General features: G+C 41.8%; 1 protein-coding gene across 4 annotated transcripts in view; it reads left to right on the top strand.

Annotated features, from left to right (window-relative positions):
* Cpne8 (copine 8) overlaps window positions 1-22,833 on the top strand; it is a 230,951-nt gene that overhangs the window by 1,299 nt on the left and 206,819 nt on the right. The window lies entirely within an intron of this gene.

The following is a 22,833-nucleotide window of genomic DNA, read 5'->3' as shown; positions in this document are numbered from 1 at the left end:
GCTTTGGGATGGAGTCTTGTTGGTTTCTTTCTGGGAAATGCAGTGAAAGTTGGCAGAGCTGTGACTCAGCTACGGGAACCCCAGCCGCCGCCCACTTTACAACCTTTATTTATTTATTTTTTAAACAACCGAAATCAGGGCCAGTAGTTCAGTGATGACGGCAACCCAAGGGTCAGTACTGCCAAAAGCGCGCGTGACTGCTGCGCACAGTGGCCTGGGACTCCTGCCCGCCCTCCCGGTGGGATCAGCTCCAGTTCTGCGCCTTCTTCCTCTCCACCTACTTCCTGGAACCATCCAACTTCCTCACCCTACACCCTTCCGGGACGTTTGCCCTAAGCCTGTAGCGGTTCCAGGTTCAGTCTTCCTGGCCGAGGCTTACCTAAGAATTGAGAAGTCACGACTGATTTTCTGCCCGCCAGTAGATAAACATGTGAATGCTTGCAGCAACTCTCAACTCTGGGACTGCCAGTGATGCTCAGTGGACTAGATCCTCCCGTAAGTCAAATAGAGTAGCCGCGCTGCCCCAGTTTCGCAGAATTAAGGATTCTAGAGTTATTGCATATACCCGGGTGCCCACTCCTGGTTTGAATACCTTTCACGGAGGAAAAATTCCACACATACCCCTCTCTTCCCCGGTGTTTTTAAATGCCCTCAAACGTTCTCAGTTTTTCTGTAGGCAAGCTTGTCTTAAACGACTCTAATAAACATGGGAGATTTTTGTTGTAAACAAACCCTGACGTTCGAACACCTTCAGCCTCTAAAACAGTGATTCTCAACCTTCCTAACGCTGCGACCCTTTAATACAGTTCCACATGTTGTGTTGACCCCCCAACCATAAAATTATTTTCGTTACTACGTCATAACCGTTATTTTGCTACTGTTATGAATCATGATTTAAATACTTGTGTTTTCTGATGGCCTTAGGCGACCCCTGTGAAAGGATTGTTCCACTTCGCCAAGGGGGTCGCGACCCACACGTTGAGAACTGCTGCTCCAAAACTAAAGGATCTTGCAAATTCACATTTCGGCACTCTAACCCTCTCCCACCCCCAACCCCCGCCCCCGTAGCCATGTTCTTTGGGTAAGGGATAGCCCTGAGACTACATAAGACGATTTGATTCGTCTCGAGGATGACTGACCTCAGACTGTGAAAACGATAATGGTATTCGTGGCAGCTGAGGCAGACCCTTGGCTTAGTAGGGTCATCCGCCTGTAGTGCTCCCCTAGGCTCCTTTCATTTAACAGCTGCCTGGCAGACTCTTGCAGCAATTCCTAGGTGCTTTTGTTCTCCCTGGAGCTGGCTTTGGGATTTAGGAGGTTACTGCTACCTCACACAGTCACCCAGTGGGTGGTCAGGAATTCTCGCTTATCAGCATTTTCTAGTGTTCCATCCTCTGTTCACCCTCCTGCAGGCTTATCGTGAAAGCCCTGTCGTCGTTCCTCAGGGTGATGTGGAATAGCACTGGCCTCAGGTGCCAAGCATTCACATCCTTATTTGCTGTAGGTACGCTGGGGATCCTGAAGCAATTGGCTCATGCCGGTTTGTTTCAGGTTCCTGCTCCAGGTCCTGGAGACTTTCTTCTCCATAGGGTTACTTTTTAGTACTTAAAAAAGTTTCAAATAAGAAAAAAAAAAACTCTAAAAGAGAAGTGCTTAATGTCCAATATTTCTTCTACGGCTGTGAGTTGTCTAGAATCAGTCAATCGTTTACTTCTTGCTAAACGATGAAGAAACTACTTTTGATCAAGTGTACTTGGTAAGTGCGTAGCTTAAGGCAGCTCCATTTCATTTTTGTGGGGTTGAGAACTTTGTCTTGCCACTTTGGGAGGTGGTATGGTTTGAACTTCAACACCAGAGACCTGGGTGCAAATACTGGCCCTGTGACTTACTTTTATTACCTAAGAGTGGGCTCTTATTTAGTTTGTCTAAGGTTGTTCGTATCTGATAACGAAGCTAATTGTGGCATTTTCTGTAGAGCACTATGAGGGTTTTATGGAAGGATATGGGGAATGGGCTTGTACAATACATGGCACTGTTCACTATGGAAAACAAACCGTGAGCTATTATTGGGATACAGTGTCTTAGTTAGGGCTGCTGTGGCTATGATAAAACACCGCGACAAAATCAACTTGGGGTGGAAAAGTGTTTCCTTGGCTCAAACAAGGCAGGAAGCTGATGCCATGGAGGGGTGCTGCTTACTGTCTTGCTCTCCATAGCTTGCTCAGCCTGCTTTCTTATACAGCCCAGGACCAGCTGACCAGGGATGGCACCAATCACCATGGGCTGGGTCCTCCCCATGATTCACTAATTAAAAAAATGTCCTACAGGCCTGCCTACAGCCAGATCTCATGGAGGAGTTTTCTCAGTTGAGGCTCCCTTCTTTTAGATCACTCTAACTTGTGTGTCAAATTGACATAAGATTAGCCAGCACATGCAGAAAATGGCACTTAGAGTTCTGCTAATGGAGTTCTGTAACTACTCTCCATTTGAACTTTAGTAAGCAAGGTAATGAAACGGATATAGCTGTTCCCAGAGCACAGCTGTCCCAGGATGCTTTTGGGGAGTTCACTTAGCAAGAAGGCACAACTCAGCCTTGCTGTGGGTCAGCAAGGCAAGGACTTCCCCACGCCGCATTGTCTGAGAGAGCTCTAATCGCTGTTGCTTCAAAAGCAGCTTACAATGGAAGCCCTTTTGGTAACCTCCTTCTTCTGGCCCCCTTAATCAAACGACTCCTTATCACTTTGGGAAGGAGAGAAAAATAACAATTGAAGCCAGAAGCTAAAGATAGCTCTTTTTACTGATCAAGTATCTCTCTGTGTGTATGTGTGTGTGTGTGTGTGTGTGTGTGTGTGTGTGTGTGTGTGTGTGTGTTTTATATATCCAGAAATTAAACTGTGCTCTGTGAGCAGTGCAAATAAGCTGTCTGAAAGCATGAAACGTGACTGGTAGATAAACATTATAGGAGCGAGCAACCTGGGATAAGGCCTAGCAATAGGCTTCTGCATGATCAGGGCTCGGACATTGTGGAGCTGAGGACTCAGCGTGCATGACAGGGAGATGGGGCGTGGCTAATCAAGGCAGATGTGCAGGGACTGGAGAGATGCCAGCATCAGTTCTAGTGGCTGTGAACTTGCGGTGTTAGTGAAGAAAACCACACTCTGGTTACGGTTACCTAAAGGCAGATTGGTAATCCCTGGTTTCCCTTCCACTCACTATCTTAAGTCATTTGTAGATTTTTAAAAACTTAAGTTCCCCAATTAACTGAACTCTCTACAGCAGAAATGATGCAACTTTAGCTAAGCTTTCAATTTTATTCTGAAAACACAGCAAAGAAAACTGATACTAAAGCTAATGAAAAAATAATTTGCAGTAATTAATCGTTTTCTCCAGAGCCTTTGGTTTCACTATTTTAGTATTTTTTTGTCATTTTCCCTGACAAAAAAATGGAGTGCTTCTGGCCTTCCCTAGCTCTTAAGTGCTGATCCGTTCAATTACTCCTGGAATGTGGAAGGAAGTGGAAATGGTGTGAGTGTGCACATCCTGGTAAAAATTCCAAAAGCTGGACCTAATGTAGCTTCCTCGTCTTGTCTCAGACCAATTCTCCCATGAGCTGTCTGAATGTAGCGTGACAGACACGTGCTTACCATCTATCAAGACACCTGGCAAATAAATATGGCAACCAAATATGATCCAGAGCTAGAGTTCCAAAGCACACAGGGTGAACATCCTGGTCCGGGCCAGTGTGGCTGTGCCATGCTGCTCTGTGTTCAGGCTCCCTCCCTTTCTTTACTCCCTCTTCTTGATTAGATTTATTTTTTAAAAATCTGTTTTCAAGACTTAGGTCAAATGTCATCTTCTTTCATGACCTCTTTCTTAAACTGTGATTTTCTTGACTCCTCAAACAGCTGGTGCACACTACTACCAAGCAGGTATAATGTAATTCTTGGACACAATATAAGGACCATTGTGACTTTCATGAAGATGTATTCTGAGTGGCCAGTACACATGCAGTGCTAAATGAAATCATCTGGTGTCTGTGAAGTGGAGAGGGTTCCTGTTACAGACTTCTGGGCTCCAGAGCAGATCTCCTGAGACAAAATCTCTGGGAATGTGCTGCTGGACTCCGTGCCTCCACAAGTTCACGTATGCTGGTTATGTACTCTACTACACCTGCAGGCCTGATGATCAAATGACTCGAGAGTCTAGCACGTTGATTGCAACTTATTCTTTATGCTGGATATTTCTATCCAAAGTCTCTATAGCCTTTGGGAAATGGAGGTATATGTAATCAGTTTAAGTCTTAGTGAGTTTGTCTTTTAAATTAGAAAGTTATGTTAGAGAATTGAAAAGTTTTGAGAGAAGTTTGAAGTGTATTACTTAAAAGATGATTGGTTTTCAAGTCAAGATGAGTCTTATAGTTGAGTGGGTTCAATTTCTTTGCTTCATTTATAGCATTTCGCGGTGGGCATGTCACTTGGGAGGTTTATTGCTTCCTTGTGCATGGCATCCCCAGTCCTCAGCTTCTCATCTTTCTCTGACATTATTTCTATGACTTTTGATGAGACATTGTAATATACTGAAGTGAAATAGGAGGAAATCTCACGATTGGCATTTGCAAAGTTGCTAAGTCACAATTTATGTTTCATAAAATAAAGAATAGTTTTAAGTAGGCAATTATACTGGTATAAAACAATGATATTATATAATTTTTAATAATTTAATCTAACACATGTATGGAAACAATGAGATGTGGTATTATTTGATTTATCTTGAAGAGATTTTTGTTTCTAATTTTATTTTAGATAGGATCTCCCTATGTGACTATCTAGTTGGGGCAGGCCTGAAACTTGTGATCCTCCTGCCTCACCTCTGAATGCTGGAATTATAGACATGAAGCACCAGGCCTGACCTGGATTTATTTTCAATAACAATGAAGAAGAAATAATGGGATACAGTATTATAATATGTTTATAAACCGTTATATCTCCCTGCTCAGCGCAATTTTGTTGATACAACACAAAGAAGAATTGTGCCTTTCTTTGAGTTCTCTTACTACCTCACATTTTATTTTTTATGACTTACGGTTATTTGGATTTTTGCATGTATTTCTCTATAATCAATTTTAAAGGCACTTGGTTGCCATTGATTGACCTAATTCTAGTGTCTGAGATTTAAAAATTTATTATTATTATTATTATTATTATTATTATTATTATTATTAGGCATGAGGGACATGAGCATTTCATGGCACATGTGTAGAAGTCAGAGGATGATGTGTGAATGTAGGGTTTCTCTTTCCACGGTGGGTTCTGGGACTTGGACTCGACTCGGGTTGTATAGCTTGTATGGCAAGTGCTTTTACCTGCTAAGCTTTCTCCCTATCCCTGTCTGAGAATTTTGTAGAAGAATCTTATGGTAAGTTATTTCTAGAACCAAGCCCTTGCTATTTCCAAGTCCTTATTTTTCTCAATCTTCTCCCCAAACAATATGAAATTCTGCTGTGGCTGATCTAGATTTTCCTCTCAACAGGAATCTAGCTGGTTTTGTTCATCTTCGAAATGAACAATGTTCTATATTAATAAATAACTGTGCTTTTTCCTGCAGTTTACTTCTGAATATGCTTGTAATATTTCTGGTAAATAGAGCTTCCAGTGGAGATGGCAAATGGATTCAATCTCATGTGCTAACCCTGCTCACATGTTGCTGAGTGCTGGGAAGGGAGTGTCGGAAAGGGGGGGACCAGAAGGCTTTGTGGAAAACAGTTGGCTTTAGAAATGAAGTGAGTCAACACTGTCTGGTGTGCACACTGTCACTTCTCTGTCTTGGGGTCCTTGACATGCTGTGTTTCATGAGCTTAACAAACAGTTTGGGCACATTATATTTAAATTAGCTTACCATGCACCAGGACTCCAGGGCCTGTTAGCGCCTTTCTGTTTCTGCTTCTGCTGCTCTGGCTCGGGAAATAGTCATTTGCTCTCAGCGTTAGGCATGGTAGGGCGATGAGTTGGTGTCCAAGCCTGGGGTGGATGACTAGTTCTATTTATTGAATGATGACCAGGGTTCTTCCCCATTCCACCCAGCCATTGCCCTCCGATCGCATTTGGATTTAGAGACTCCAGCTTTCTGAGTGCCTGAAAACCTTGCCCGGTGGCTGGCTGTGAAGGCTGACTTTACATATAGTTGTTCGTGAGGTTTAGGTAGGTTCACAGAGGGTGCTGATGAATTGTGCCTTTCTTTGAGTTCTCTTACTACCTCATATTTTATTTTTTATGACTTACGATTATTTGGATTTTTGCATGTATTTCTCTATAATCAATTTTAAAAGCACTTGGTTACCATTGATTCTTGTAAAGTCTGACTTTGTGCTTTGTGTATCAACATTTTTCAATACAATCAATGTTTGCTTTTTGATGGACAGGTTGGAGAAATGAACCTACATGTCCATGAATTCAAGTACTTTTATAATCTTAGAATGTTAACATGAACAGTAAAAACATGAAAACAAACCCATTTACCAGTATAATTAATGAAAGAATAATTTTTCATCTAGTTAAACAACATTCTACAAGCATTTTTTTTTTATGTGAAGGGTCAAGAAACAGATAATTTTGGTTACATTGTCTCTAAGAACAACACAATTAGTTTTAGAAGTGGACGCTATGTCTACATACTGACAGATAATTTGCTTCTTTAATTAGGAATCTTGAGCAAAAATAGGCAATCAATGGAACTTGCAGGGGGAGCTGGGCAGATAGCTCCTTTGGTACAAGGTTAAATGCAGTGGTGCCTATTGGGAAAGTTGACAGGAGAGTTCCTCTAGCCCCCGGCTGGGCAGTCTACTGAGGAGGCAAGCTTCAGGTTCAGTGGGAGTCTCTGTCTCAGAACACAAGGCAGAAAATGACTGAGAAATATTCCTGATGTGGGCCTCCGGCTTCTACACACACACACACACACACACACACACACACACACACACACACACCAATGAAATTGTATGTGTGATATCCTATATAATGTATCTAAATAGGAAAACAGATGAATATGTCTTAATCTTTGACTCAAGATGGATTTTGTATTAAAGGAAATATTTCTACTCATTTATTTGGTGAACCAATCAAGTGAGAGACTCATGGTGTTTCAAAGGAATATGGCCAGTCTCTTGAGGGAACAATTGGCTAATGCACTTTCTTACAGACTTCATTCAATCAATTTTTTTTGTTCAATTGATTTTAAATTTTGTTCAATCAATGTTTCAATAGTTGTTCAATCAATTTTAATTTTGTGCCACAAAAATGCAAATAAAACTTTTTTGCAAAGTCAAAAGTCACAACATAAAGCCTCAAGAGCAGAACAATAGAAAGAAACAATTTCTAGAGGTGAAAGAGAGGAGCAGGGCTGGTCTTTACATAGGCTCTTTATGATATTTGTGTATGACAGCAATGTTAATATAAGCAGGCTTCCTTGTGAAGCCGCTGTCTGTAGATCATGACCCTTCTTCCATTTGACTGGCTAAGACACTTGGCTGAGTTGTCTGAGAAATACCTGAAGTGTCTCTCACACAGCAGAAGTGAGCGAACGCTCCACTGATTATATTTAACCCAAGCTCCTGTCATGCTTGCTTGTCTGAGGTCTTTCCAAAGACACAGACCTCATGAATGGTTGTAACTATCAAGTTCGGAGAAACAAAAACTTAACGTCACTCTCCTTCAATGAGGGCAGTACACAAGTGTCTAGTTTCGTGCTTGATGGTGTGCCCAGCAGCTCCCAGGGCAGAGGGAATGCTGTGATTTTGCAAGGGAATTATTGCCTGCTCACGTCATTTACTTCTCATTTGGGGAAAATGGCCAAACCTGCTGTTTTCAACAGAATTGTCATAGCATCTCCTTAGAGATTTTTCAGACAGCATACGGGCCCACTATAAAACACTAGTTTGCATCTTCATAGGGGACTAAGTCCTTTCCTTTTTTTTTTTTTTTTTTAAATAGATCCTCAGTAAATTAGTAAAATTTCTGTCATTTGACATTCAAGCCTCACCTCCTGCTGCTTCTGATTCCAGAGCTACCTTTTAACATGGCTGACTTTGATACGGATTAGCTCCAGGCCAGTCTGACCTGTTACTGGAGGTTTTAGGCCTTGAGACTGGTGCTGGCAATCCTAACCAACCAGGCTCAGCTACCCACTCAACATGCCAGTTTAAAGAGACAAGCAATACCGTAAAACAGAGAAAAGTGATGTGTTAAGTGTGGCCACATTGGTGAGGGAACACATAAAGACTTCAGTGACCGCCCCTGCCCTGCCACACACACACACACACACACACACACACTGCCACCCTAGATCTATCTTTGGGGTCCTGATGAGGTTTAGGTTCAAATACAGAGCAAGAGATATGTAACTGAGTAGTCCTCTTCAAAATGTGGTTCTTTCTGCCCATCATTGACTCATCTGAGCTCTGTGAAATCTCTTCCTGGGGCAGGGGTGGGAAAGGGCAGACACTTATATTACTACATGTTTGTATACAACTCCTCAACTGCCAGTGCATTAAGAATCTTTAAATATTTTGATTATTTGTTCTGGTTTTGGTTGTTTTCATTTAGCATAGGTTGTTCATTAATTCACTGTGTATCCTAGGATGACCTTGAAATCCTGGTTCTCTTGCCTTCACATCTCAGGTGGTGGGGTCTTGACCTAACTGGTGAGTTTCCTGTCTCCCTCTTCCCTCCTCTGCACTGCCCTTATCCAAAGTCTCCCAGGATCCAAGCCACTTCAGATCAGCTCAACCAGGAGCAAACTGGGAGAAGTTCCTCATAGTGTCCCTCCTGTTGGGAGTGTGATGACAGTTGGCACCTCCCTGTCACTGTGAAGAATTTCAAATAGAATTGATTGGACCTCTCATTCTCTAATCTATAATGAGTTTATTGTACAGGTTCCACATTTCACTGGACTGCTTACAAATCTCTCCCCTTAATCAAATACAAATAATCTAGAGGCAGGAACAAAAAATCTAGAGGCAGGAACACGGGCGTTTATATAGTCTCTTACACTACATCCTTTTTCTGGCTCCCAGTGACTTAGTCATTATTGAAGAAACATTTGAAAGACTATCAGATAACCAAGAAATTGTAAGTTCTCATCAAACACCAACTGAATCTTATCTACCATTATGCCACATCTATCTGATAGTCTAATATCTTACATAGGAAGTGCTTAATGATTGCTTACACAAGGTCGTTGAAGAACGGGGTGCATTTCATATTATTGGTAACTGTGACTGGAAGACAGAAGGCAGGAACAAATACAGTCTTAGCTGAGTTTTGAAAAAGTCAGTTATATAAAGACAAGATGGAGGAGGCAGGGCCGGGTAAAGGCCTTGGATGAGTTAACCCATATATGTTTTAGGATTTAGAGAACTAGATTCACAATGGGTTTGTAAATGCTGGGACTGAGTTTATCTGCTTGTTTTAACGAGGTTATTCCCTGTGATTCAGGGGTGCATTTTTACTCTGGCCACCCATGATGGAGATGATGTCATCTTCAGCCTCTGTGTTGCCTAGTCACGTGTGCCAACGCTCAAACTTTGATTCTGTCTTCTGTTTAAACTCTCTTGGAGAGTCTGCAAAGCTCAGATTACTGTGAAGTACAATTTGAATTATTCATTGATTTAAGCAGATTTCTGAAAATAGTTTAGAACCTGGAGGGAACGAGGAATTTGAAAGAGAGCAAGGAGGACTATATGGGAGGGTTTTGAGGGAACAAAGAAAAGGGGAAATAATGTAATTATGTTATAATCTCAAAAACTAAATTTAAAAAGATGAAAGAAAAAGAATAACCTGCTAATATAGCTCTGCTTTTTTAGGCTTTTTGTTGTTGTTTTTTGTTTTTTTGAGACAGGATTTCTCTATGTAGTTTTGGTGTCTGTTCTGGATCTTGCTCTGTAGATCAGGCTGGCCTCGAACTCACAGATATCTGCCTTGCTCTGCTCCCCGAGTGCTGGCATTAAAGGTGTGTGCCACCGCCACCTGGCAGGCTTGTTTTTATTGGTAAAGGATGTATGCTGCCTGAGGAAACTTGAAGGTAATCTAGGCAAAATGACCCACATATGCAGGTTCTCTTTTGTAATGTGATGATATTGAGCTTGCAGTGGTTGAAATGGCAACAGATTTCCCAACAGCTAATGGAGAAAGAAACAAAAAGCTAGGAAATGCAGTCACGCACTTAACACGTATTTAGAGTGTCTGGAAGGCGGAGTCAGAGGAAGTGAGGCTGGGGCAAGCAGCGTTTGCCTTCAGTTTTCTTGTGTGTGGTGGTTTGTGGACCAGCCACGGTCATCAGCCTTCAGTTCTTGGAACAGACATGCTCCATGCCTTGGCTCTGGGAGGGGCAGTCATCTCACAGACTAAGAATTTAACAAGTTATGTAAAATGCACAGCAGCTCATTGCCACTCAGCTGTTGGTGAGCTCCAATACGGTCACTGCATTTAAAGTGGGCAGGAAGAGAGCTTGAGAAAAATGATCACATGACACATCCCAGTGTTGTACCATAATAAGGGAAACATATAAGAAGCAGAGAAAGAGTTCAGAGCTGGACAGGTCTTGATTACAGCTCACGAATTCAACTCGGAGAATTCAGTAGGCTTTCTGAACTCTGCTTTTGCATGTAAATGGGGCAGAAAGTCTTTCTCATATAGTCGCTATTCGGACTGTGTGATGTAATATCAATAAAATGTGAAAGCACCTGCTACTTAGCTCAGAACTCATTTGTGTTACCATTCAACCGAGGTACGAGAACAGTGGCTCACAACATAAAGATAGTGAAGACTCAAAGATGGGCCATTTTTAGAAAAGTTCTACACAATTGCTGTAAAAATACATAGAAAACTCAAACCAAATTGTGTTGAAAAGAATGGAACACACACACACACACACACATACACACGCACACGCACATGCACACGCATGCATGCATGGTGTGTTTTCATTCAAATCCATGTTCTGATGGCTTAGATAAGATGAAATCCGCTCTTGTTGCTGCATTAATTCTGCTCCTCTTAGCAGGTTTGTGGTCCTTCACCTGGGGAGTCATAGTTGTGATCTAAGCAAACCCACTTCCAGGAAGGGGGTCCTTGGAGAGTCCTTTACCATTGCTGTTGCCATGTTTCTGTGGATGCTGCCACTGAGAAGGAGCAGTGATGCCCTGTTGTGTGGAGTCTTACACGTGGCTTTGTTGCCTGGGCTCCCACAGTAACTCCAGACATTGTGGTGTATGGCTCTTCATTTCCCAGATCCCGGGGTTTTATGTGGCCCATGGGAGTCATTTTCAACTCAGCAGCTTCTTTTATCAAGATCTTTCCATCCATATGTTCACATGTTTTAGTGGTGTGCTCACCTTGCACAGTTCCAGTCTGCAGGTTGTGTGGGTTGGGTCAGGACTTATCTTGGAGCCTGGCTTTCCAGAATGAGCTCCACTCTCAAGGGGAAGGTTCCCCTTAGGTTTCTCTCATGGTCTACCTGCGGGCCAATCATGGCATCTCACAGAGAACCCATGAGCTTTCCGTGTGATGTTTCCAGGAAGCTTCCTGGTCTTTTAAAATTTAACACGGGCACAAAGGAATTGGGAGGGCAGTGTGCTGAGCATGGGAACTCTACCTCATGGTGACTGTTTCTTGCCAGTGCTTTTATATTCTACCATGTGCTGGGTGATGGTCTAGATACTTTGTGTTTACTCCGAGAATGCCCTGTGTGGAGCATTCAAGCACCATCCTACGTTTTCTAACACATCCCTTTTGTTTTCTAACAGAGGATGGGTGAAACACAGAGGATTTAGGATGAACAGCCAGGAAATGCCCACGCTGGTGCTTCCCAAGTCTGTGACATCATGAGAGTACTAGGTGGTTTCTTTGATGCTAAAATTTCCCTTAAAGTCATTCATTAATTTGATTGGAATCTCATCTCTTTAATCAGTCGCTTGATGATTCTTTAGTTTCCACCAAGTGTTCTTAATTATAAGCAACAGTTATGGTTATGTTGTAATAGGCATTGTACATAATATATAGTTATATAATTGAGAAGGATGCTAATGTGTGCACATTTTTTTAAACTTCTGTTTTGCATTCTAGACTGTATTTCTAGTTTAGGTATAGGTTGGAATATCAAAAAGAATGCACATTTTTTTTTTTAAAACTGTGTGATGTAATGCCAACAAAAGGCTTTGAAAGCTCCTTCGCCTTGGCACGCAACTCATTTTTGCATCACAATTCAGCTGAGGTAGAACAGTGGCTCCCCATGTGAAGATAGTGAAGACTAAAAGATCTGCCAGTTTTAGAAATGACATCACATTTTCAACTTTGGAAGAGATACTCTCATCCATCTCCATTTGTTTTGTAACTGTATCAGTTTCCTCACACTAAATCTCATTTTTCTTTGAAAATACACAAGCCTCCCTCTCCCAGACATTATTTTTTTTTTCCATAACGCTAACAAGATTTCACCATGAAATTGTGTTACCATGGCCACAAGAGTGAGCGCGCTCCCTCACCACTTGATTTCATGTAACTTTCACTGTCCACTCCGGGCTCAGGGCGTTTGTGCTTCTTGCATTTTCTGCCTCCAACACAGCATAGCTGGGCCTCTCCATACTTGCCTCCTTTTCTTTGATTCTCCATTCAAATGGCTCCTTCTCAGACAGCCTTTCTCTGAACCACATCTGCAGGCACATTCCCATACTCAATTTGATAGTTTCACTCTGCCCCCTCCTCCTTCCTCCTCCTGTTTCTCTTCTTTACCTCCTTCCTTCCTTCCCCAGGGACTTGCATATCGTGAACAATCACTCTACTGTTGAGCTATGCGTCCTCGACAGCCCTGTCCTCTCTTCTTTTTTTTTTTTTTTTTTTTTTTTTTTCCGAGACAGGGTTTCTCTGTGTAGCTTTGCGCCTTTCCTGGAACTCACTTGGTAGCCCAGGCTGGCCTCGAACTCACAAAGATCCGCCTGCCTCTGCCTCCCGAGTGCTGGGATTAAAGGCGTGCGCCACCACCTGTCCTCTCTTCTTAATGCTACCTGAAAGGTATACCTCCATCTGTTTGCAGATGGCATCCCTCCCTTCCTCTGTAAAATCAACTCCTTGAAATAAAGGCATCTCTGTTTCTGTATACTGCTCTTACAGTATACTTCTGTATTGTGTCCAGACACTGGCTGGCACTTAACACATGTTCAGTAAGTACAGGTTGAGAGGAAGAATGAATGTAACCTTCGCCCTTGATTACAATGCTTTAGCTTAAGGACATTCAGCTATGAAAATTCAGAGGGTGGAAAGGGTGGCGGAGAGTGGTAGGTGCCAGGATTATGAAGTACACAGTGCTGAAGGACTCCAGGCAGCCACTTCCCACCATGTGCAAAGCACAGCCAACATGGAGAGGTAGCTTATGATCGGAGCTGGTAGCTGAGCTACGGGCAGCATTGCTGGTCTTTGTTTCTTCGAGGCAACCTTGGCCTTGTAGCTGAGGCTGGACTCCAGGGCACCTTCTGCTTCTCTTTCAGCCTCCCGAGGACTGGTATTGTTTGCACGTGCTGCCACTGCTGACTGTTTTGTCATTTCTGTCCTTGCTTTAGTCAGAGTCAGCCGACTGCCCGAGTCTGGAATCCATAAGGCACCCCTGCATTTCCTCATGCCCTTCTTTGTTTTCTGTGACAGCAAGAGAAACATTTAATATGTTATTTATTCAATAGTAGCTAATATTTGCCCATTTCACAGGAGAACAGCAGCTCATTATGTACCTCGTTTGAATCTCGGTGACCATTATTGATGGTGAACTTTATTTACTATACACATGGAGATGTTGATATTTCTTCTTTTATAAAATGATATTTCCTTTAAAAAAATAAAATGCTTGATAGATCCTTTAGCTTAGAAGCAGGAAGATCTCTATGAGTTTGAGCCTAGTATAGAGTGAGTTCCAGGGCAACCAGGGCTTCATAGTGAAATGCTGTTCCAAAAAAAATATATATATATAGAAAAAAGAAAAAATCTTTAACTATGTTTTCTTTGGGATATATATATATATATATATATATATATATATATATATATATTCTCATTAATGTAGATGGTAGATCATTCTTTATATTTTTACATTTTATATCATATGTATTTTATGCATGTTTATATATATATATATATACTTTTATATTTTAAATTTGATTAGTCTATAATTTTCTGGGATAGGACTCTCTGCTTTGAGTGTGGTTGACAGGGCTTGTGATATGTAACCAGATGTCCACATTCTGGGGTGGTCATAATCCATATCATCTATGGTTAATCAGCATCAGAGGAATTGATCTTATTAAATGTTATAAATGACTGCCTTCCTTCTTACTGGTAAAATGTATGGCAGTCGAGTACATTAGTGGATTGATAATTTTTTCACTATTACCTGGTTATTGTACAAAAAGACAGGATTAGGATGAATGAGTACCCTCCTGCACAGATGATAGAAACGTAAAATAGTGCAGCCACTTAAGAAAATGGTTTGATGGGTTCATAGGTCTCATCAATTCTACTGCTAGCTATGTGTCCACTAGAAATGCAGCCATATGTCTACATAAGACACGTGTTCATATAAAAAGAAACTCATGCATTGCACCCAGAACAGCTGAAGTATCCATCAACTACTGGCATGTGGAGTGTCTGTATGATAGGATAGTGTTTGGCAGTAGAGAGGAATGAAGTCCTGATGGATACGACAAAATGTGTGAAAGTTAAACTGTGATGGGCACACATTGTATGGTTCCATTTACATGCAATGTCTAGACCAGCAAAACAGATGAAAATAGAAAGACTAATATTACCAAGGGCTGGAGAGAGTAGGATAGGACAGATTGTTAAAGGACAAGGATATTTTGGTGGGAAAGACATGTTCTAAAATTAGATCGTGGTGATGGTTGTCACACAATTGTGTGGACAAACTGTAAAATAAATGTCAGTGTTAGAAGGCAGAGTTCATGCTCCATGAATTATATCTAAATATAGCGGCAACCAAAAAGGATATGTGTAGAGCATTAAAAGGAGACATGGAGATGTTCTGAGAGATGCATCCTCAGGAAAAATCACGGCTGTATAAACATCATATGCAGAATTTACTTACATGAACTTAGATGGACTAACCTGGGCTACATGGTATGTGTATGTATACAATGTAGCCTATTGCTCCCAGGGTTATGATGAACAAGACAGCATAAAATTGATTCAAGTTCAAGAGAAAATCATGCAGACCTAGAGAGGGCACAAGCATGGCATTCATGAGTCTGCTGTCACCCTAAGTGTAGCACCCTGTTTTTAATACAAGTAGACTCTACAACTGAGGGCAAGAAGTTTAGTGAGCATCCAAACCAGTAAGAGTTCTTTATTATCAACTACTAGGCATCTTAATACAGCTGGCTGCACCACCACATTGCTACAAACAATTGAGTAGCTTGTGCCTTTGCACTATTAGGATGACAGTGGTGTCACTAGGAGATTTTCAGCTCTGTTAAACTTCATAGGACAATTGTTGCATACATATCCCATAGTTGATGCGACGTATTATGTGGTGCCTCACGGTACTTCCAGAGGCTGTGGCTACTTTATAGAACATCTCTGAGTTTTGTAATTTCATCCGGAGAACGAGTCTTGCTAATAATTGCTTCTTGTTGGGATCATGTTGAGGGTTAAGGAAATGGCTTATGTAAGTGCTGAGCACAGCGCCAGGCTTGGGGAATAGAGTAGGAGTGGAATTTGTGCTTTGGATTCCTGTTCTGTGCTGGCCACATAGGAGGGAGTGGGCAGTGTTGAGAACAGCAGCAGGTAGGAGAGAAAGTTCCAGAAAAACAGAGTGCTGTGGGACAATGTGAACACAGAGCATGAGATAGGAGTAGTTTGGAATCAGACCCATGGTTCTCAACCTTCCCAATGCTGTGACCCTTCAGTACAGTTTCTCATGTTGTGGTGACCATAAAATTTTTTTCATCACTGCTTCATAACTGTAATGTTGCTACTGTCATGAATCATCATGTAAACACCTGATCTGTCAGATGTGTGACCCCTGTGAAAGATTCTTTCAATCCCAACAGGAGTTGCAACTCACAGGTTGAGAACCGCTGAGCTAGATGGACAGAGATGTGAAGACAGAATGTGGTGGGTGATGAGCGCTAGGACAAATGCTGTAGATTTCTGTAGGTAATTGAGTTCCTCCTGGAGGCATCTTGGTGACTGCATTTGTGAGATGGGAGGCAGTAAATTCAATGAAAAGATGCAACATTGGGAAAGTAGCTGAGCTATGGCCAAGGTGGTGGATGCTCCAGGGCTGGGGGAAGAAACACAGGCTGGCCAGCTTTTCTGTGTCAGTAATAAGAGATTTTTCACACATTTGTTGCATTCCAGGAACAGACTTTAATTTTTTGGCAGTTCTGGAACCCAAGAGCCTCAAATCAATAAGGCTGGGCTGAAGTTCTGTTGTTGGGAATGTCACCCTCCTTCTGCAAATCTCTCTCATAGTTTCTGTTCTTGGGCTTCTACTGTCTCAGCAAGCCATCTTACCAAGCTTAATTTGTGGCCCATCTAATCTTCAAGACCAGGATTTACAAACCTGTCTTTGTAGAGGTCATATGGCCTTTTGAGCCCCCTGCCAGTGTCCATACTTCCTGTTCCTTCCTCTTAGGAGGATACATGTGATAATATTTCTGTCCCACCTAAGAACCCAGAATAATCTTGGCAATCCAGTGCATGGCTTATTCACATCTGTAAAGAGTGCCTCTCTCCTCTCAGATAAAGCTAAATTCATGGGTTCCAGGAACAAGAACCAGACATCTTCAGGAGAGTTCTTACAGTTGCCTTTCGCTGAGATGGGAAGACAGAAACTATGTAATTTTAGAAGGATAATGAACCCCTAGTTGATTATTGTAACCCCGAGATTTAGGGTTTTAAGGAGACCCATTCATTGGTGATTTTTTTTTGTGTGTGTCAATTTGACACAAACTAAAGTCACCTGGGAAGATGGAACTTCAGTGGAGGAATTGCCTCCATCAGATGGGCCTGTGGACATGCATGTCTGGGGGGCATTTTCTTGATTAATGATTGATGTGAGAAGGTCCAGCCCACTGTGGGTGGGGCCATCTCTGGATAGGTGGTCCAGGGTTGTATAACTGAGCAAGCCATGAGGAGCAAACCATTAAACAGCATCCTCCATGGCCTCTGCTTCAGTGTCTTCCTCTAGCTTCCTGCCTGGGTTCCCCTCAGTAGTGGCCTGTAAGTTGAAATAAACACGTCTTCCCAAGTTGCTTTTGGTCATCATGGCTTTAGCCCAGCAACAGAAAGCAGACTAGGGCCCGCATATTCTTGTGTCAACCTGCTGTATTATTATTGGTTTTTTTTTTTCTTACATTCACCTTAAAGACCGGTTATGTTTCTCTTCTATACCTGAAATCAGACTTATGTCCTCCACCATTTCTCCCGACAAGTTGCATGCCTTTGAATTAACCCTTTGTTTCTTCAGAACTGTAGAGGTTCTTTTTTTTTTATTTTTTATTTATTTATTTATTTTTGGTTTTTTTCGAGACAGGGTTTCTCTGTGTAGCTTTGTGCCTTTCCTGGAACTCACTTGGTAGTCCAGGCTGGCCTCGAACTCACAGAGATCCACCTGGCTCTGCCTCCCGAGTATATATATAAAATCCCTCCCTGGGATTAAAGGCGTGTGCCACTACCACCCAGTGCTAGAGGTTCTTATTATCTCAAGTTTACCAGACTTTTGATATGTCAATTTCTTGGTGACATGTACATTTCTTTGTTATTTCCAAGAGTGTCATTTGTAGTATAGTGCTTCAGAAGAAATATTAAAATATTTTGAATATTTTCATTACTAGTTCTCTTCTTAAAAATCTTTGGCCATCTGAAGCAAATCTCCCATGTAGAGCTGAAACTATACATTACTGGCCTTTTCCTCTCGAGGATCCTAATAAATGAATACTTGGAATAGCCCAAATTCAGCATCAACTGAAAAGATAAGGTCTTTTCTGTGTGTCCCAGTGATTGTTGTGAGGTGCATGAGGTTTATAATGGTGAAGTTCCCCCAAGAGCCTGCTTTTTATGTGTTGAAAGTCAGGCAGTCTTGGGGAGGGCTGCCCAGGGAGCCTGCTTTTCAGAATTCCTTGTTGATTTAGATTCAAGCTGACTTCAACTTTTTTTTTTTTTTTTTTTTTTTTGTAATTTCAACCTCAGAATATTTTTTTTATTTACATATTTACTTTTTCCTTTTTGAACCTACCATTTTGCCTGTCTCCAATCTGTCTCTGTTTGCTATAACAGTTATAGTTTGAAAAAAAATAGTTTTTCCTTAAATGTGCATGTAAAATTTCCAGAACTGTTTTCCAACCAGTGAAAGAATAAGTGAATCAAATATTACAATCAGAGCACTTCCAATGGTAAGTTTTTTTCCCTTGCCTTTATAAAAAAGAATCCTGAAAAAAAAAAAAGCATGTTTTTAGATTTAAGAAAATGTGTATGTAAAAACGATTTCCTGATTCTGCTCTGTGGATTACTGTAATGGCAAACCCAAAGGCCCAGACCTGGTCCAGTGAATCTCTGTAACCTCACATCCCCCTGCCTCTGTTCCACTGCCTGTGGTGAAGCAGCTAACCACAGCTAACAGGAGGGCAGTCAACGCCTCAGATTAAACAATAAAGTACTTGTGTGAGTCAGTGTTTGTCTGCCCTGCTTTGTAGGCGCTTGAGCCAGCTCCCGGAGCTGTCTGCCCAGTGTTTGTAGCAGCCTGGCAGGCCACCGGTGCTCCGGAACCCACGGCGAACGACAGGCAGATATAAGACTCAACAACCGTTTCATTAAGACACGACCTGTTCTCTGGTAGAAACAGGACAGTTTTTGGGCAAGGCCCTGTGAAGCAGAGATTCTATCACACGTGGAACGTTTATGCTATGAGACGTTGTCCAGCTTTTTCTTTACCATTGTCCCTAAGGGAAATTATGTATTCACGTATATTCCTGTTCTATTGTTTTAGCCATTTCTATTGAAAGCTAACAGAACTGATCCACTCATGCAGCAGTGGAGGCTTTATTATTGGAGCGAGCTCTCCTGGGTACACTTAGTAATAATGTATCTTGCAGTCCACCCCATGTGTTCAATGATGTATTCCCTAAAGCAAGCATGTCATATGCTTTATTAAATTAGCACTTCCAGAACTTACAAGAACTCAAAGTGCTAAGACTTTGAAACTGTCAACTTTGAAATTCATATAAATGCATAGTAGTCTTTTTTTTGTTCGAGTTGCATCTGTGGTAGGATAGATAATGAAATTTGTTTCCTTTTAAAAAATCCTTATTTGTTGAGGCCAGCCTGGTCTACAGAGCGAGATCCAGGAAAAGAGCAAAGCTACACAGAGAAACCCTGTCTCGAAAAAATCCTTATTAGTGTGATATCAGTAGTTGAGGAGGAAAGAATGATCAATGGAAGTTATTCTCTTAACTTTTAATTACTGTGTGTATGACGTGTGTGTGTGAGAGAGAGTATGGGTGTGCTCGTGGAGTTTGTTCACTCCTTCTACCTTTATGAGGGTTCTGGGCCTAGAACTCAGGCCGCCAGGCTTGTATGTCAAACACTTTTGCTTGCTAAGCCATCTCTGTCTCTATGAAAACCTCTTGTTATGATATGTGTGTGTGTGCGTGTGTTATTTTACTTACATATATTGTTTTTTTTCCCTAGTACATTTCTTAAAATAGCTGGAATCCGAGCTGAGGATTAGTTGGATTTTTAATATCTGAACGAGTGTGGCTGTGTTGGTTATAATCTGTTATACCGTTACTTTACATGACACAATATGGTTGGTTCATTGTCTTATACATTCCCGGTAGTACTCGAGGTTCATGCAATCCAGAATACATCTGTCCTATTTGCTGCACAGTTACTAATGCACAAATAGGAGCTGAAGTTCATTATCTGCTTGCAGAATTGCACCAAAATTTAAAGAAATTTGCTAATTTTTCATTTAGAAAAAAACGACCTCAGCTGTGGTTTCCAGAGGCAGGTAGGATGGCCGTGGATAGTGGAAAATGCAGGAGGCATGAAAACTGCTGTCCACATTGCCTTTCAGCACATCTTTCCGGCTAATAACTCTGGAAGGTGTGCTACAGTCACCAAGTGTTTCTGAGCATGAAGTCAGAGCAGGCAGGGAAAGGCTCTTAGATGTCTGATTGTTGTCTTCGTTAGAGCTTATGCCTCTACTCACAAGGTCTGGAGAGTGAAGGGGCCCCACGGTGACCTCTGCCCCATGTTAGGGAGGTGTTGGCGACTTCCTTATTGTCTACTGTCCTGTTTTGTTTTGTTTTGGAATGAGAGGACATTTATTGAGTGCTGACCAGTGCTGGGCACGGTGCCATGTGATTCCACCTACACATGTTTTCAGGTTTTAGTGGTATTTCTGTGCTCTGGCAGTTCAGGCTTCTTCATTCCTTTTTTATTTAAGGTTTTTTAAAATTCATTTTACATACCAACCACAGATGCCCCTCTCATCCATCTTCTCCTCCAAAGGGTAAGGCCTTCCATGGGAAGTCAGCAAAATTTGGTACATTCAGTTGAGGCAGGACCAAGCCCCTTTTCTCTGCATTAAGACTGAGCAAGGTGTCCCACCATAGGTAAATTGGCTCCAAAAAGCCAGCAAATGCACCAGGGATAGATCCTGATCCCACTGCCAGGGGCCTCTCAAACACACCCAGCTACGCAACTGTCTCTCATATGCAGAGGGCCTAGTCCAGTCCCATGCAGGCCCCATAGCTGTCAGTCTATGGGCTTGGTTCAGTTGTCTCTATAGATTTCCCCATCATGATCTTGATCCCCCTTGCTCATAAAATCCCTCTTCTTTCTCTTCAACTGGACTCCCAGAGCTCAGCCTGGTGCTTGACTGTGAATCTCAGCATCTTCTTCCATCAGTTACTGGATGAAGGTTCTATGATGACAGGGTATTCACCGTTCTGATTACTGGGGTAAACTAGTTCGGGCACCCTCTCCACTATTGCTAGTAGTCTAAGCTGGGGTCATCCTTGTGGATTTCCTTCTGGAAATTTCCCTCATAACAGGTTTCTCCTTAACCCCATAAGGTTTCTCTTATGGGGTTTCCCTCTGTCCAGGTATCTCTTTCATTGCTCTCCTACTCCATCCCTCCCCTAGCTTGACCATCCTGTTCCCTCATGTTCTCATCCCCCATCTCCTCCCCTCTATTGCCCCACCTCATACCCAGTTTACTCTGGAGATCTCATCTATTTCTCTTTCCCCCAGTGTCCAGGAGTCCCTCTTAGAGTTCTTCTTGTTAGCTAGCTTCTCTGGAGCTGTGGGTTACAGTCTGGTTATCCTTTGCTTTTTACATCTAGTATCTACTTATGAGTGAGTACATACCATGTTTGTCTTTTTGAGTCTGGGTTGCCTCACTCAGGATGATATTTTCTAGTTATGCTCCATTGTGTATATGTATCACATTTTCTTTATCCATTCTTTGGCTGAGGGGCATCTAGGTTGTTTCCAGGTTCTGGCTATTATGAATAATACTGCTATGAACACAGTTGAACAGTGTCCTTGTGGTATGATTGAGCATGTCTTGGATATATGCCCAAGAGGGTTATCATTGGGTCTTGAGGTAGACGGATTCCCAATTTTCTGAGAAACCACCACACTGATTTCAAAAATGGCTGTACCAGTTTGCACTTCCATCAACAGTGGAGGAGTGTTCCCCTTGCTCCACATCCTCTCCAACATAAACTGTCATCAGTGTTTTTGATCTTAGTCATTCTGACAGGTGTAAGATGGTATCTCAGAGTTGTTTTAATTTGCATTTCCCTGATGACTAAGGATGTTGAGCAATTCCTTAAATGTCTTTCAGCCATTTAAGATTTTTCTGTTGAGAATTCTCTACTTAGATCTGTGGGATGAGGTAGCCAAGTGGTTAAGGTGATGGACTGCTATTGTCCTGTTTTAAGTATGTAAAACACACCTTCTCTGTGAATCCAGTACATTCTCATAAGGACTGTAACTTTAAGGCTGACCCTAGGCTTAGCTGTGCTATTAGTCACCCTCTTTCAAGTTTAGAGACCAGTATTTTAATTAAAACTTAAAGAAGAGAGATCATTAGAATAACTTGGGCACTTCTTTGTGCAATTTACACAAGGTATTTCTTCAGGTTCAAACACACACACATAAGTGTACATATATAAACATAAAGCATCAATGTTCTTCATGTAATATCAATGTATGCATGAGTATTGCTTGACTGTATAATGTAAATATTTGCAGTGCTGGGGGTGAAACCCAGAGCCTTACTTGTGCTAGGAAAGTTCTCTACACCTGAACTATATCATAGTCATTCAGACAATATTTCTACAGTGCACTGATTTTCTCGACCGCTCTTCAAGAATTTGCCTTCTTCCTTGTTTTCATTGTATCTAAGTTTCCAAAATGGAGACAGAATATTCAGCAGTTTTAGACTAATGCTGCATATCATAAAACTATTGGCATGAGTTTGTTACACTAGTTCAAGCTAATGACAAGCCATGGGAGAGAGTAGCCTTCCCACCTCAAGTCCAGAAGGGTGCATGTGTGTGTGCATATATGTGTATGCATGCGTGTGTGTGTTTGTGTGTAGGCATGCATATGTATGTGTGTATATGTGTGTGTATGTATGTATGTATGAGTACATGTGTGTCTGTGCATGTGTGTGTTTGTGTGTGCATGTGTGTACATGTCTGTGTGTTCAAAAAGTACTTTGCATAGGAAACAAAGGTGCTTTTGTGTGGCAAATGCAGTCTTC

This window comes from Peromyscus maniculatus, chromosome 20 (genome assembly GCF_049852395.1).
Source record: "Peromyscus maniculatus bairdii isolate BWxNUB_F1_BW_parent chromosome 20, HU_Pman_BW_mat_3.1, whole genome shotgun sequence".
NCBI lineage: Eukaryota > Metazoa > Chordata > Mammalia > Rodentia > Cricetidae > Peromyscus > Peromyscus maniculatus.
The sequence above is the reverse complement of the archived record's forward strand: the minus strand, read 5'-3'. Positions and strand labels throughout refer to the sequence as shown.